Below are 17,723 nucleotides of genomic sequence, written 5' to 3' on the forward strand. Positions count from 1 at the left end.
ACGCGGGGAGGTCAGGTTTCTGATTGCGAGTGGTCGCGTATGCTTGCGACCACTGGCAATGAGAAACTACCAGTCCACATTGAGAAAGCTACTGCATGAATACTAATATACTCGAGCGGCAGAAAACAACAGCTTGCACTGTGCAAGATGCCGTTTGCAATGATTGCACAGTGTGGACAAGCATCCGGCACTGTGCAATCAGTGTGAACAGCATTTTCCCTACTGCACTACGCAGTTCGCGAAGCTACGCGTAGCTTGCATAGTGCCAAGTGCACTTCACCTAGCTACGCATAGTACTACTCCGAGAACTACGCCCAGGGTTATATTTATTACGTTTATTTATTGTTTGTTTTTATTTTGTTTATTGTTGTTATCTCATTTTTTTATGTAGATAAATGCGTTATATTGTTTGTATAAATTATATATTTTTGTGTTTGTTTATTATTGTTATTTGTGATATATTTTAATGTTGTATTGTTTGTTTTTGTATTTTTAGTTTTAATTAATGTGATGAGTTTGTAATAATTGTTATTGCTTTTTAAAATATTTGATATATGTTATTTTATTATAACATGTTAAATAGTATTTTTTTATGTTTAAATGTTATTTTCAATATAATTTATATGTATTTGATCGATGTTTGTGTTGTCGATATTGTTTATATCGATATTTTTGATGTTTAATTTAATTTTAATGTTATCAATATTTTCGTGTTCTATATTTTTGTTGTCGATATTTTTCTAATCGAGATTTTTTTGGACAAATATTTTTTATAAAGTTTGGTGTAATTTCTATATTGTTTGTCGATATTTTTATTTACGATATTGCTGACACAATAATTGTAGTTTGATGTTATTAGAGTCGATGTTGTATCAGTTATCCTAGAGGCCTTGAGGTGGCAAGCTGAGGGCCAGGCAGCAGTTGACACCTCTGGAGATCACCTGATCTATTGGGAGAACGACCTCCTATATAGTGAGCCTAAGGTTCCTGGGCCTATGGCAGCCCATCTGCTAGTAGTTCACAGTGTTATTGGGCCTTCCTACTGGGTTTGGGTCATGACATGCCCCTGGCAGGACATCTGGAGCAAGAGAATACCGTTGCCAGACTTGTTGTTCACTTCTATTGGCCCTAGATAAAGACTGCCCCAGACTCATTTAGTAGGTCATGTCCCAACTATCAGGCCCAGGGGAACTCAGGGAAAAGCTCAAGGCTCCCTTAACCCCATTACATGCCTTTGGCACTCCTTTTGAGAGTTTAGACATCAATACTGCTGGAACCTTGGACCCCAAGACAGCTTTAGGCAATAGGTTTATCCTGGTCCTGGTGGAGCACTCCACTCGCTACCCATACCCCATCCCTCTGAGGTCAGTGACTGCACCTGCAGTGACAATAGCTCTGATGGCGAAATTGGCCCCTGTTGGGTTCCCCAAAGAGGTAGTGTCTGACAGAGACACTAACTTCATGTTAGCATACATGAAGTCTGTGTGGGATGAGTGTGGAGAAATGTATATGTTCTCTTCACCTTATCACCCCCAAACCAATGGTCTTGTGTAGAGATTCTACAAGACTCTGAAGGGCATGATAATGGGCCTACCTGAGGCCATGAGTCATAACTGGGACGTTCTGTCTTGCAATGCCTTCTCTTTGCCTACAGGAACCTGCCACAGAAGGGGCTGGGTTTAACGTCTTTAAACGTCTCTATGGGCCGCCTGTTAGGGTACCTGTTAGCCTTGTCAGAGAGGGGTGATAGCAATCTACCAGGAAATCCCCTTAGAATGTGGTTAGCAACATGCAGGCCCTTTGCAACTAGATTCACCACTTCTAGAAAAAGGCAATAAGCAATATTGATCTCAGTTAAGAAGTTATGACACTCTGGTATAACCAGAAGGCCACTCTGATACAGTTTCAACCTGACCAGAAAGTGTGGGTCATGGAGCCTGCGGAAGACAGGCGCCTCCAGGATTGCTGTATAGGCCCATATGAGGGGAAGGAGCAGTCCACAAACCTGCTGGGTTTCAAGACCCCTGGAAACCCCCTACCGGTACATCACGTGAATCGCCTCAAGTCACACTTCGAGAGGTCCAAAGTGGCATGTTCCTGGTGACCGATGAAGGAGTAGAAGAGGAGAGCGAGCCTCTCCCTGATCTCCTGTCTGGCCAAGAGCATGACGGGTTAGTGGAGGGGTAATCTCTCCCCTGCTCTGACCTTAGAACAACAGAGTGACTGTCGCCAGCTGCTGGGCAGTTTTCCTCTATCTTCTCCCTCAACACTGGACACACACACCTGTGAGTCCATGGCATTAACACAGAAGAAAGTCCACCTAAATAAGATTTACAGGTAGTTGTCAGACAAGGTGAGGGCCAGTATCATGGAAGAGGTCTTTAAGATACTCGCATAAGGGCTGATAGAGTCTTCCAACAGTCCCTGGTCATGCTCTTTGGTGCTGTTAGTCAAGGTGGCCCACTGAGCACCACTCCAGAAGTTAGGTTCTATGTGGACTACAAGGGACTCAAATGCATCATGAAGACTGATGCACACTCCACCCCATAGCTGATGATCTCAAAGACAGAGTGGGTACTGTTAAGCTTCTCAGTACTTTTGACCTGACACCAGGGTACTCTGGGGTTAATAATGCCAACCTCTATTATTTCCCCCAGTCAGAGAGTCAATTCAAGTTTAGGTGATATCCTTTTGTTTCAATACTGTCCCTGTCACATTTCAGAGGTTGCTCAACAGGGTCCTAATTGGGAAGGAGGCATTAGGCCGCCTAGCAGGACAGCAAAGCTGCCTATAGATTTGGTTTGGAAGAACTCCTGCACCACCTCCATGAGGTGCTTCAGGCCCTGGAGCATGCAGACTTGACTATCAAGTCCAGTAAGTGCCAAATAGGGCAGGCTTTAGTGGTCTATCTGGGCCTCATGGTGGGCGGGGGCATGGTGCAGCCCTTCCAGATTAAGATTAAAACCATCCTGGCCTGGCTACCCCCTAAAACACAGACAGAGGTGAAGGCCTTCCTGGGACTCACAGGAAACTTAGGAGGTTTGCTAAGGAATATGGCATCACTATTGCTCCCTTAACAGAGCTGGTGTCAAAGAAGCAACCCAGAAAGGAGATCTGGACCGAGGCCTGTCCGAAATCCTTTGATAACTTCAAGGAGGCCATGTGCAAGAATCTGTGCTCAAGGCTCCTGACTTCTATAATCAGTACTTCATGCAGACAGACACTTCAGAACATGGCATAGAGGCTGTCTTAATACAGTTAAATGACGAAGGTTTAGATCAACTGGTATCCATCATTAGCAGGAGGTTACTTCCACAGGAAGAGAGGTGAAGTGCTATTGAAAGGGTGGCCTTTGCTGTGGTCGGGGCACTGAAGAAGCTGAGACCATACCTGTTTAGCACCCACTTCTGGGTTCAGACAGATCACAAGTGCCACAAATGGCTCATTCAAATGAAGTGTGAAAATCTCAAACTGTTAAGGTGGTCCATCACCCTACAGGGAATGGACTTTATGGTGGAACACCATCCTTCAGACCACAGAATTTCTGATGAGTCTATCCAGGTTTATCCTCTTGAGTGATGAGAAGCCCCAAGTGGTTGGGTAGTTCTCCCCATTTTCAGCTGGCAATGACACATGTTAGTTCTGTCATCCTTAGGGTGATCTTCCTCAAAACATTTTGCCTTTTCCCTCCATTTTTGCTGGTCTGATATCGGCTGGCCTTAGAACTCTTCGCATTTTACCACTGACGACCAGTACTAAAGTGCTTGTCCTCTCCCTCCTAACCATGTTAACATTGGCTTATACCCAATCTGCACAGTTAATTTACTTATATGTCCCTAGTAAAGTGGTTCTACATGTACCCAGAGCCTCTTAATGAAATGCTACTGGTGGGCCTGCAGCACTTATTGTGCCACCCACTGAAGCAGCACTTGAAATGTGCCTTAGGGTCGCTATGGCAGCCTGTGTGTGCAGTTCTAACTGCCATTTTGACCTGGCAAATTAAACCTTTTTGACAGGCCGAAACCTTCATTTTGTAATACTTATTAGTTACCCCTAGGGTAGGCCATGGTCAGACCTAAGGGGCAGGGTGGTACACATATAAAAAGTAGGACTTGTACGTTTAAGTTTTTACATGTCCTGATAGTGAAAAACTCTTGCATTTGTTTTTCACTGCTGCAAGGCCCGCCTCTGCCTTAGGACAACATAGGAATTACCTTATTACATGTTAGAAATGTAACTTCCAAATCGGAACAGGTAACCCTTTCATGTTTGGTGTCTCAGGTATAACAATTTAAAATCCTCACTTATGGTGTGGTTGGATTTTGAATTACAATTAGGGGTGGGCGTGAAATTCTGCTCTGCTCCTGCTCACAGAGTTTATGGAGTTTCTGCCACTCCACACTCTGTGAATCGAGGGGAGTTCTGAAAAAAGCAAAGCAGAGTTTTTTCCCAGCTTGTACAAGCCAACGTTAAGTTGGTGAGCGTGAGCGAGGAAAATCTTACTCCAGATCAACTTCTGGCGAGATTTTTCAACATGGGAAGTCGCGAATGACAACTACTACTCACATTGAGATACCTTCCATTCATGATGAGGAAGGTATTGTTTGAGTAGAACATCTACTCAAGTGGCAGAAAGAAGCAGTACCATCTTGCGCTGCACATGGGGTGCCACATGGGGTGCCGTTTGTGTTGACTTTCCAGCATGAGACAAACACCGAGCGCTAAAAATAAGAACGAATGGCACAACCGAATGCACTCTGCTACTGGCGAAACTCCACGTACCGCTGTGGAGTTTTTGGTCACTTTGTGGAGTTCGGAACTCCGCCAATGCTGAATTACAATTTTAAAATGCTATTTTTAAAAACGTTGTCATTTTATCGCCTTAGCCATTTGGTGGCTGCAGCCGGGGTCACATTACTGGGTGTGACTGACAGTTAAGCTTTGGGTATTCCTCCTAAACAGCCACACACAATAGGGAGCTTAGGTGTGGCTGGATGGGCCATCAATGCCATGGTTGTTACAGAGAAGCTTGGCACAGACCCTCTTACACTTTAATAGGCTATGTTCTGTCTCCAAACAAAGGGCTGCATACCCCCTGTAGTTAGCCTGTTGCCAGGATGGGGAGGCAGGATATCCGGGTACTTGTAAGGGAAAGCTCTAGAAGCTTCTGCCCCACTTCCAAAGCACAATTGGGTTTAAATATTGGACCTCCAATACCACTCCACTACACATCTGGCCAGCAAGAAGGACTGCTGAGCTGCTGAAGGACTGACACTCTGCCAAACTGCTATCCTGCTGGACTCAAGCCTTGCTGTGCTGCTGCCTTGTTATGCTGACCTGTTGTCTGCTGCCCTCCTGCCAGAGTGAGAAGAATTGGACTTGCATTTCTTGAACCCAGAGCCCCAGAGTGACTCCAAGGGCTAGTTGGTTGGCCACCCTACTTGAGCCTCATGTACAGAAGACTCTAACAACCTTGCTCCAGCACCTGGGCTCTGCTAGCTGTGAGTCTATCCTGCCAAGTGGTGCCACCCGAGTCCTGGACCCTTGGAAATTGGCTTAAGTTGCTCTGCTACCCTCTGTGGATCCAGTGGAACAGACGCATCTCCTATGCCGCACAGCACAACCCGAGCAGAACCGTGCATCGCCACTGCTGCATTGATGGAACCGCCACAAAGACCTGCAAGGCATTGCAGCACATCGCTGCATCAGAACCACCTTGGTGCACCGCATCCTCGGCACAGGCCCTTGCATCTCTCCTTGCACTAGCCTCGATGACAACCTTCTCCACATCGCAGCAGCTCGCAGTTCCTCGGAACCGACACATCGCCCCTACTGCAAGAGGCATCCCCAACTCTGCATTTCACCTTGATAGCCCTCTTTGATGTAATCTTTGATGATGATGCAACCAAACATTGCACGGCAGCCTTGCCTTATCTGAGAACAGACATATAGCTTTGGCTGTGCAACACATCTTTGATGCGGATCCTCACAAGGCTCCACAAACCAAGATTGAAGGTACTTTGTTCAACGGGCCTAAAAGGGTCTGTGTAGTCGCCCCATGCTCCATCTCAGTTGGCTTGAACTTGAAATCTTTAAAACTGAAAATCTCAGGTTCTACATTTTGGATTTTTGTCAATTTAGTTTTATTTATTGAAATGACTCTATTTTTCTAACTCTGTTTTGTGGTGCGTTTTCAGTGTGCTACTGTTTGAAGTTTTGCACATGTACTGTACACATTGCTTCTGAGTTAAGCCTGACAGCTCTATGTCAACCTACCTGAGGGTTGAGCAGAAGTTAAGTTAGGGTTTTTCTCGTCACTTCCCCCAGAGAAGAATTGTGGTTGCTGCTTGAGAAGGGTTTCACTCCCCCAACCACTAACCCAATTTCTTATTGTAAACTCGAGTCCTTACTGAGGTAGTATACTGCTGGAGATCTTCTTTACAGGAATACAAGGGATTAGCAACTGTAGTGAACTCAAAAGAAAAGCTGTTCAGTATTGTATTCATCTTTTCAGTCTGTCAGGTATTTGTATTTGTGAATGCTTTGAATCAAATCGCATTGGGGATTTTATCCCTCTTCTAACCTGAGTTAAATTGTATTTATGCTCCTATGAATTAATTGTATGTTTTGCTACTATTATTTCCTTTTCACGTTTGCTACCAAGACCACACCTTTTGTACTGTATATATTGACCCAGGTCAGATTGTATAGATGGGTTGCCCCCCTTTATACTCAACACACCTTTTCTAAAAGCAGTCTGGTTCTGTGGGATGATGTTGTTATTGTTTGACCATGCCGTTAGATCTGTAGTATTTGGCCTTTGAATCGAGGAGGGCAATGAGCCTGTAGTTTGCAGGGTTTTGCCCTGTCCCTATCATTATGCATTGGATTTATAATGGAACTTCACCAACTTTCTGGGATATTGCCCCTTAGCTGAACTTCTCTGACTAGCGAGGCCAATATCCCGCACTAAAATTCTGTGTCTACTTCAAAGATGGCCTGTGGTAGGCTGTTTGGTCCTGGGGCTCCTTCTCGACACCCCTTACATAGAATTTTACGCACTAATGTTGGGAGAATTGTGGTTCTGTCTCCAGTTGAATCAAGAATATTACTTGCTGTGGGCAGTTCCTTTTGGTTATGTGTGGAATACTCAACAGTATTGTGTTGTTGTTTATTGAGAAAGTCGTGGCAAGGTAGGCCACCCATGTTGGTTCTGAGATGTTTGAGTTATTTATACTGCTTGTTTTTTTTATTGAGGTTATTTATGTTTGCCAGAATTGTCTTGGGTTATGATGCCTGGTGGCATGTATTATTTTAGCCCAAAAGGCGTCCTACACTGTTTTCTTATCTTCCCCTAGCTGCTTTTTGTAGGCTTTCTTGAAGCCTTTCTGATTTACATCAACCAACATTAATCGTTCACTGGTGTATTCTCTCTCACCCCACCTTTCCTGCTGTGAGCTAATATTGGTGTCTCTATTTATAACTTTCCTGATCTTCTCTTTCATTCAGGTCTTATTTCATGTTTTTCATTCCCACATCACTCTCCCATTGTGCATCCACTCCTGCCCCCTGTTCTTTCCATATATGTAGGACACGTTGCATTACTTTGTGTCTAATATTGTCTTTCTAGAATGCAATTGTTGCTTGTAGTATATAGTTAAAGTCATAGTGTCTTGTGAATGTCATCTCATCAAATACCACTGTTGTCCAAATATTAGTTGGATCGTAAAGGGAGCAATTGCTGAAAGGTTATTACCCAGTACCCCTATGTGAGAGGTAACATGTTTTCTAAGTTTAGAAGAATGCATGAAGAGAATATAAAACATTAAAACATATTGTTGCAAAAAGGAAAATAGAGAAACAGGAAAGGAAGAATGGAAATAAAAATAAACTGATGTTATGCCTAGAGATGGATGAAATTAGCCAGGTGGCAAAATGTTCTACACTGTTGGGGTCCTGAATGATTCCTGGCAGCCAAGCATCATTTCTGAAATCCCATCTCCTCAGTGCCATATGTCACAAAGCCCCTGATGGCATTTGCTTTGTTATTAATCAGTGGAGTGCATGCACGAGCAACATGGGGAGCATTTATTGTCACAAGATTAAGATGGCAATGGCACATGAATCTGTCGGAGGCGAGGCAAAGGGGCGACGGAGGAGACTGCTGTGAACACAATGACACATTGAGACTTGGATACAAAAGACAAAAACATGCGCATTTCCTGTTTAGAGCTTAACAGTGGGCCAGACGTTTAGAAATTAGAAAAGATACATTTTGCTCAACTGCCTCAAATATTTTCGAATCAATGACACAGAACGCGCTGATGGCAGGCAGCATCTGTTATACTTTGATGTTTTGAAGTTTTGCACAGGCGGGTTCCAAACAGACTTAATAAGGTAAGCTTTTTAATCATTAGAATAGGTTCATGTACGTATTTATGTATATGATTTTGTACAGCGTGAAGCAGACATCAAGGCCCACATGCATCAATATCGGCTTTTGCGAGTTCTAAATTGCGAAAAATAACGATTCGCAATTTAGAATTCGCAAAAGTCTATGCATGAATATTTTGGCTTTTTTTTTGCAATTCGGTAAAAATCGCTATTTTTACCGAATTGCAAAAAAAATGCAAATTTTCAATTGCGAATTCACAATTCCCATTCATTCCTATGGGCCAAAATGCCCATAGGAATGAATGGGAATTGCGAATTCGCTATTTGAAATCGCAATTCATCAATGCATTTCAAGGGTGGAGAGGGGGGTCCAAATGACCCCCCCCTGCACCCATGAAATGTACTTTTCAGTATAAGTTACAGACACACATGTCCTAAGGACATGTGTGTCTGTAACTTAACAGTTTAAAAAATGCATTTTTGTGCATTTTTAAACAATTTCGCAAATTACCACGAGGTTGAACTTCGTGGTAATTTGCACTTCCTATTTGAAAAATCGCACTTTTTTTTTCAATGATGCATAGCATTTAAGAAATCGCACAATTGCGATTTCTTATATGCTATCGCAATTTTGGAAATCGTAAAAAAGTTGCAACTTGTAAAATAACATGATGCATTCCAAACAGCACTTTTGGAATCGCAAACGGCCGATTTTAAGGAATCGCACCGTTTGCGACTCCAAAAATGCTTGATGCATGTGGGCCCAAGACTCTTTACCTGTAGACTTCGCACAACAGGTACAGAAGGGACAGGTACACAGCCACTAGAAAGAGCCAGGAATCAGGGTCGGACTAGGACAAAAATATAGGCCCAAGCACCAAAATAAACAAGCATTGGCATAGCCAATAGGTCTCGCATTTGGGACCTTATAAGTGTTTAGCCATGCAACAGTTGGTGTTGTTGCACCAAGGATATTCTGCTGCATAACTAAATACATATAGGGTCCAAAAAGCGAGACCTATTGGCTATGCCAATGCTTATTTGTTTTTTGTTGCTGTTTTGTTTAAGTTGCCCTCCAACAGTGCCCACAACTCTCCATAATCCCTCTCTCAGATATATTCCATTTGTTTTATAGCACCTCTCATACCGGTGTATGGTTTCGGAGCACTTGACATCACACACAAATACAATAGAAAAAGTTACATAAGACAAAAGGGGCTACAAGGTGTTTGATTCATGTCATCTATATTAGTAGGCATTTTTAAGAGTGTTTGGTCTGGAGAAACACAAACTCAGGATTCAGTACATAGCACAGTGGTTAGGGTTGGCTTTACTAATGAGAGTGTATTTCTACCAAACAACCCATTTTGGCAATATTAAGATAACGAAAGACAAAAAAAAACCATAACTTTCTAACCTGTACAGTGTAGTTTGCATGCAGCTATTTAATGACACTTCATAACTCACTGTGTTAGATTATGATTGTAACTTACGAACTGCACGGTAACAAAAGGGTCTCTGTGTAAAAAGCAGTAACTCACTTAGTTATGCACAAAAACTACTGTTCTGTGATCTGTGTCATTTGGAGCAGGCATATTAACCATTGGCTTTAAGTTAGATAGGTTAAAAATGGCACTTGACAAAAAGCTGTGACTGGAAACCTAGGTCATGAGAGCATAGGGCTTTATGGATAAAAGATACGCTCTGCAAGCCAGTCTAGATTTCTTGGGAAGTGTCTGAAGTGATAGTAACAACAACAATGAGCAAGTGTATGACAAAAAGCGCATAGGTCCTGATTCTGAGAGAGGCAGAGTTAAATTTCCCATGCAGCTTCACTTTTCCTGATTGAGAATGAGCAGGGTTTTCCACACCGAGGTGCATAGTTATGAAATTGGGGTGCAGGGCAGCAGGTCACCTAGCTGCGCTGTGTTACTGGGAAAGGACAGAAATGCGTCGTATTTAAGGCAGTCAGCGCTTTGCTGCCTTTCCCCCCTGTGCTGGGTCACAATGGGCTCCCAGGCGCCAACGCAGGAACTATTGCACCATAGTGAAAGAGTGTCTGCATCGCATGCAGGATTATTTGTGGACAGGAAGGGACAATTTCTTGCACAAAAACTATTCTGAGAGGCATATTCCTCTATCTATGTGTGCTGCAGAATGCAGCACACATAGAAACGGGAAGTAACAAGGAGAAATAAAGATTCTCCATATGACCCCTCTCCTGGGGAGCCATATCTGTTTGGTGCATTCCCATGTTTACAAGGTCTTGTAAATCTGAGAATGCATCATAAACTATGGGAGTTGTGTGGGAACACCCTAGTAACACCAATGGAACACCTTCCCAGGGCAGATTAACGCAACACAGCTACATTATGTTACTCGAGATTTTTGGAGCCACCCAACGTGGCTTTACATACCTTCAAAATTCTGATGAAGGTTTGCGTCACTTTATGCACCACATTGTGTGGTGTAAAAGCTACGCAAACCGGGTTCAAAATATGGCTCCCAGTTTTTAAAGGTAAGGGAGAGTTATGCCCCATTTTTCAGCTTTCAATTCCACCCCTGAAATTACATAAGTCTTTGGAGCAACTCCCTCTGCCATAGCAAAACTTCAGCTTCCCTCTTCTAGCCTCCCCTACTCCTCTTCACCCCATATACACCCAGACCCCATCCACAGGTTCAATTTGTGGTAGTTGTACTCAGTGCCAGAAATGCATGGCACTATTTTAGATTTACATTACGGTAACAGCAACATTGCAGGCAACTTTACCATACTCCAGTACAATGGAATTTGAAATAAGAGCAATAGCAGCTTAGTTTGGGATAGCTGTGAAGTGGGCCTATGGAGAACCCAGTGCAGGGGCACGAGTTGTACAACATCACCTGTTGCCCACCCCTTGGAGCTTGTCCATCATCTCTTTTGCTATACAGTGTTTCTCTGCTTCAGATCTGGGCACAGTATGTTTGATTATATGAAGACCGGTTGGGAGGCGGAGAAATAAGGAAGGGTTATGTCTGAGGCTTACAATAGAGGAGTGCATACTTAACCGGCTTCACAAAATCATATGTAATCAGAATTAGAGAAATGTACAGACAGTGTAACTAGGATAGTTCACTAAGCAGATTCAGAGGTGCCTAGGGGCTCCTTAATTATGATCACATTTGTTAGTCATGGCTCTTGACTAAGCCAAATCTTGCAGTGATTCACCCAGAATTTGCATGAGCCCTTGTCTGAGCTGGGCAGATATGATTGTCATAGTCACAGGATGGTCCACTAATGAAAGTTGAGACTTCCAGCAACTAGAAAACAACTGTGATCAAAGAGGTAGGGTGTGGGGCGGGCAGGGAACAGATGTGGTGCTTGTGCCTAGGCAGAGCCTAGGTTGGATTCAACCATTTTGATTTTAGCATGGAGAGAGGTTTGGGCATTTGGTGTTGGACAATGCTAGGAGTGATGGACGGGGCAGGGTTTAGCTGAACCCTCTCAGGAATGTTTCACACTGCCCCTTTTTTATTTTATTTCACATGGATTGTTATGGAAAATACAGTAAATATCAATACCTCGCCTTGTACTGATACACATGGTTCATAAAACTCATTAGGGCAAGATAAGGTATTAATGGTAGTGCATAGTATGTACAGATTGAAAATGCATGTTTTTTTCATAGCTTAGCTAAAAAGTTGACGTTCTTTGCAAATGCGCACATATCTAGTTATAATTTATCTTCTTAATGAGAACAATGAAGAGGCGAGCCAAAGAGCAAATAGGAGAAAGTTTGTCAGCTTACAGGGTTTAATTTTGACATACGAAATGTAAGTTCTTCAACGCATGATTAACTAAAACGCACTGCTGGCCGGATGCTCACAGCGCAGGAGAGCAGTGCACGCGCACACAGAGTTATCCTGTCACCAGTCGTAGGCAGTTTCTAGCGCCGAGCTGCGTGTTTCATATTTAATCTACAGGTTTGATGCTGGCCTGCAAAGCAGAGAACAGTATCAGAGGTCTGTTTTTCATTTGCTGGCTTGTTTCTGTCTTTTGTTCTGACAGGTACCCTCTGATCAGCACATGTAGCCTGCCATGGCAGCTGACGACGGATGTCTACAGATGAAAAGCACCAGCATTGTAGAAGACTAGAAATCATGCCCCACGTATTAGTAATTCAAAACTACCTCAGGGATTTCACAAAGCCCACCTTGTAGTCAACTGCAGAGTTACTATTTCAGCTTCGAAAAACATTGTTTCTTATATTCCCCAACAATAATGTTTTAAATCATTTACAGTTTTATGCATAACAAACAAGAGAGCACAGAATGTCATTTTTCCACTATATTTATATGCATTCGCAGCAGATACCTCGCTCATTTTTCATTTTCTTTCTAGCAAACTATAGTAACGTTTCAGAACTGTAACTCCTCTCTGTTACAGATATGCTACAATGCACCAACGTAATTACATGAAAAAACAGTCAATTATTTATAGTTCGTAAGATTAAAAAATATTTTTTTCTGGCACAGTTCCATGAATTGTTTTCAAATGTGTTTCGCCGTTGAACCAGACGCACGAGTGATTATACCCTGTAATCCGGAAGGGCAGTGTTCACATTGAACATGCAGCCCGCTCAGATCTGTCTGGTTAGACATGCAGAGGGGATTGCATTCCACTGTGTTTGATAAAGAGGACAACAGCAATGACGTGGGCCCTGTCTCTCAGTCCTCTCCCATCCAACAACTCATCACTGCAATTGGAAAGATGTAACATCTTCAAAATTCGCATTCACCTTTAATTGCTTGAAGGCAATTTTAAATACCAGCCAAATAACCTAATTTGCATTCTATACCTGTCAAACGTTTCATTTGGAAGGAGAAAGTAATCCTTCACCAACCTTAGCAATTTAGAGAGAGTGGAAAACCCGTCAATCCCTAAATTAGACATAGTGAACATGATTGAAGTCAAACAAGCATACAGCAGAATGCCCATTGGCCAAATGTGGAGTCTTGTGACCTTTACAACCTCGTACACACTCCAACCTCCAATAACTTCACAGGATTGACCCCCTCGTCCCACCCATAGCCTCTCAACATTCGCCTACTTTCTCCGGAGACGCTTGCTGAAGGGTAAAGGGTGGAAACTACAATGAGTAAGCAGAGCTCTTAGGGCCACGTTTACTTTCATTTGCTACCGCCCTCTTAATGGCCTTCGAGACAAAGATTGTGTTGTATTTTTAAAAATGACAATGTTGGGTTCAATGGATGCATAAGAATGCCGTCATAGGGGTTCTATTCTTGCTGTGATATGGAGTGTTATACTGGCTGTTGGACGTGGTGCCTGGCCCTGAGTTGTCACTAGGTTTTGTTACACAAGCCACGGGGAAATGGTCAAGTGGAGAGGGTAACTAGGTTAGTGTAAGGAACTCTGGAACTGGCATTTAAAGATGCTTTATTTGTGGAGGATGCTGATGGTATGACCTCATATCACTTCGGTAAATGTAAACACTGGAAATTCACCTTTTGAGATGATGAGAGGCAGATAACGAGGTACCACAATGGTTCCTTCATGTATGCGTTATCTGCAGATGCATGCAAAGAACTTGGTTCCCGTGAAACCATTCATCAGTGTTGGAGACTGGGCAAAGGTGAAGCCGGGTAGTGTAGGATATGGCTTGTTCAAGTTCAGAGGACCACATCAGGTGGAGAAGGTAGATGAAAAGTGGGTGAAGTTGGAAAATGTTCAAACGTGGAATCTGAGAAGAGCCGCTTTGTTTTGGTGGAATGGGGAGAGTCCTCATGAGGGAAAGGAAGGGGTATGTAGTGGTTGGTTATTGATGAATAATTGCGAATTTAAGGAAAGAGAGGGTAATAGGTTGTCTGTTTGATGAGCGAGGAGATATCACAGACCACCGAGGTGGTTGGGGGATTTTGTGTGCAGCTGACTTTTGTCATGTAGCATGCTGTTTAGGTTTTAGTGGGGCTTATTAGGGGTTTTTGGACAATCTTGTTGGGGTTTGTACTGTTTGTGTGTTAATGGTTCTGCATAATTTGTTGTGTTTCGTCTGTACCTGTGTTGTTAGTCTGTTATGTATATGTTGTACATGTGTTTGTGCTCTGGGGAAAGAAGGGGCACGTGTGGTATTCTTAAATATGACAATGTTGGGTTCTATGGAATGCCAGCCATGTATAAGAATGTCATCATATTGGTACTATGCTTGCTGTGATTTGGAATATTATACTTGCAGGTGGCAGTGGTGCCTGGCCCTGAGGTATCACTGGATTTTTTTGTGGATAAACTAATCTTCAAGCAAGCCTTGTGTGAAACTCTTTGGTGTTGGTACAGTGTAGCAAGGGCAGTGCCAGGGGTAGCAACGGAAAGCCAAGGGGGCCAGGTTGTGGTAGAGCCAATTGTAAGTATACCTAGACAGGACTTAATAACTTGTATTATTGGATGATAAGTGCTGGTGGGAGTTTTATGGTATATCACAACGGTTTTCAAGATGGTGTAGTCTATATATTGAGTAGTGCTGGTGACTGAATTTGTCTTTTATGGTTTTGTGTGCTATTAATAGCAATGTGAGAGGAAACCATAATGCATGTTTGCACTGTGTTGTATGCACTTGAGATGCTCTCTCATACACATTTTGTTGACGATTGAGTTGATGTGTGGCGTACAAGAAAACAGTAAATCCATGTAATCTTCATAATAATAGATAGAAACGTAACAGGGAAATAATTAAGATAAGACAATATTACTGAAGATGAAACAGATTGCACCCTTGCATATTTGTGCATATTTGTACATATTTTAACAAGGATGTTACATGTATTTTGTTGTGTGTCATGTTATGTTAAATGTGTATTTTTTGTGGTGGTAGGTGCCCTTGTGGACTTGTTCTAGCCTAGTTATTTCAGTTTAGTGCACATAGCTGTTTTATAGATGTAGGTTTGGCAAAGCTGACAAATAATTTTGTGGGGGGCAAGAGAGCTGCATAGGCCAGGTAGCATATCTGGTGATGGAGATGGAGTGCCTCTTGCTTAGCATTGTCATGACACTATTAGCATGGATCCCATCCTGAACCTATGAACATAAAAATCCCCAGGTTCATTCCCACTTAAACTCCACAATCTGGCATGGACTTCAACATACTATAAATATTCTTTCCACCATGCTGACACCAGTCTCTGAGTTCACCACTGGAAGACCATAGGATGACAATGGGTCTGCAACAGAAAATTGGGTATCAGAAAATGGGTGAGCAGTTCCACTGAGTCATGCGCTAGAAAAAACAACCATCAATACAGATTCAACATGCCTACAATCGACTAACACAAGTTAGCACTAAAATGGAGAGGAAATACATTAGTCTATCTAGCACTAAAAAAAAAACGTGATTATGATTGGCATGAGAGGAGGTAGATTTAAAAGAGTAAAAGGATGAAAAGAGAGAGTGAACATTTTAGGTAAGGATAAGAGCCACACAAGAGTGCAGGTTAACTGACAACCATCTTGAATCACTATTGGAATATAGATAATATTTTGATCCAAGATGGACGACAGGTAAGGGGCTCCGGCCGGGAGCTCCCTGACTAGGGATTGCCTTATGGTGAAAAATCCTAAAGGAAAGCCCCCATCCAGCCTCCACCACCATCTGAAGGGTATGACCCCGCGATCTTCCAGTGCTGCTCTGCTGCTATCGTCAACAGAGATGAAGCCAGCTACAGCAGCAATCAAAATCAAGAAAGACAGTCTCCAGTGGAAACCTAGCAAGATGACGGAATGCATGGTTGAGCTGCTAAAAGCAGCTGAGAGGAGATGGGTTTAGGATCACCCTTCCAGTGAAATCCATGGCCGTCACCGACCTTCCAGGCTTGGACGCAGATTCTCTGCATCCTGCTATGACTGGCTCTCTCTATGCTTCTCACAGCAGCTGCCTTGCGCCCGAGACGCTTCACACAGACAAAGCTGCAAGAGAATCTCTGAGCTACTGCCACCCCTGTATCCCCGAGCGATTCCCTAACAAAACGGGAAGAGCAACAGATTCCTGTTTACCACCCTCTCTTCCCCCGTGACTGCCCCGCCATGTAATCCATCACCCTGAAGTTTGCTTCCTCCCATGATTTGTGGTTGGGGTTCACTCGCTCTGCAAGCCACAATTTCAAGGATAGAGGTCTATGGGACTGGGACCGAGTCCTCTATCTTGGAGGTGAAATTCATACGCTGAAACACCGCTTGCAGCCTGTCTTTGTTAAGTATCAGCAGCCTGTTTTACGCCTCAAGACGGTCTCCCCCATCGGGAACCTCGCCGATATCTTATCGGTAAGGATGGTTTGTTGCAAGAAGGCATTTTTGTCCCCTTCTACGAGACCCTCTCCGCAGCCAGATCACTCCAGCTCGGAGAGCGAAGCCGGCCCCTGGTGCTGCGATACCACGACACTGACTGGATTGAGGGTCTGCCTACTTGATTCGAAATGGACCCTTGATGTTAACCTTTTTGGTAGCAGGTATCTGGGACTTGAATTAATTCCTGCTACTGGCTCAATTTACCATCCCCCACCACTCTTTTTGTTCATCCATTCCTACATTTGTGTTTTTTGGTTTTTTGTTCTCCTGTTACCCCTTCATTACTATTCTTCTTTTATATATTTTCCAGCACTGGACAACTGTCTATTGTTCTTGTGTATTCAACCCTTCTCTATTTATTTGGATCTACTCTTATTTAACTAATGTAACTATATTGTCCACTTCTATTGTAAAGCGCTCTGATACCTCCAGGTCTAGCTAGCGCTTTATAAAACTCTAAAAATATAAATAAACTAGCAGCCCGTCCCGACGTTGTCCGGGTATGAAATAGAATATGTGTAATAGGCAAGGGAAATTTATTTTAAAATCTCGCGGTAGAGAACATTTTTAGCATGAAGTGTCACAATAGTTAGGCATGTGTGTGCAGCTACTGTGTGTACCTCGGAGTAAGAAGTATTAGCAGATGTCTCTAGTGTGTATGTACTCCACTTCCGTAGGTAAGCGTGTGTGAAAGTGCATTCAGTTGTAAATTCCGTGTTCCCGCAGGCACACTGAATCGCGTCATCCCCCGCTTGAGGCCCGGCTCCAATTTTGTTTGATGTTGTGCCTGTGGTGTAAAGTCGTTGATGCAGAGAGTTGAGTGGGTGACAGCGTGCGCTGGAGATGCTGCGCGTGTGGGAAAGTGCTGTCAGTTCAAAGGTTAGTGTCCCAGCAGGTACGCTTAGTCGCGTCAACTGCCGCCTGAGCCCGGCTCCAGCCCTGGTTGATGTTGTGCACCTGGTGTCAATTCGTTTATTCAGAGAGTTGAGTGTGTGAC

This window comes from Lissotriton helveticus, chromosome 2_1 (genome assembly GCF_964261635.1).
Source record: "Lissotriton helveticus chromosome 2_1, aLisHel1.1, whole genome shotgun sequence".
NCBI lineage: Eukaryota > Metazoa > Chordata > Amphibia > Caudata > Salamandridae > Lissotriton > Lissotriton helveticus.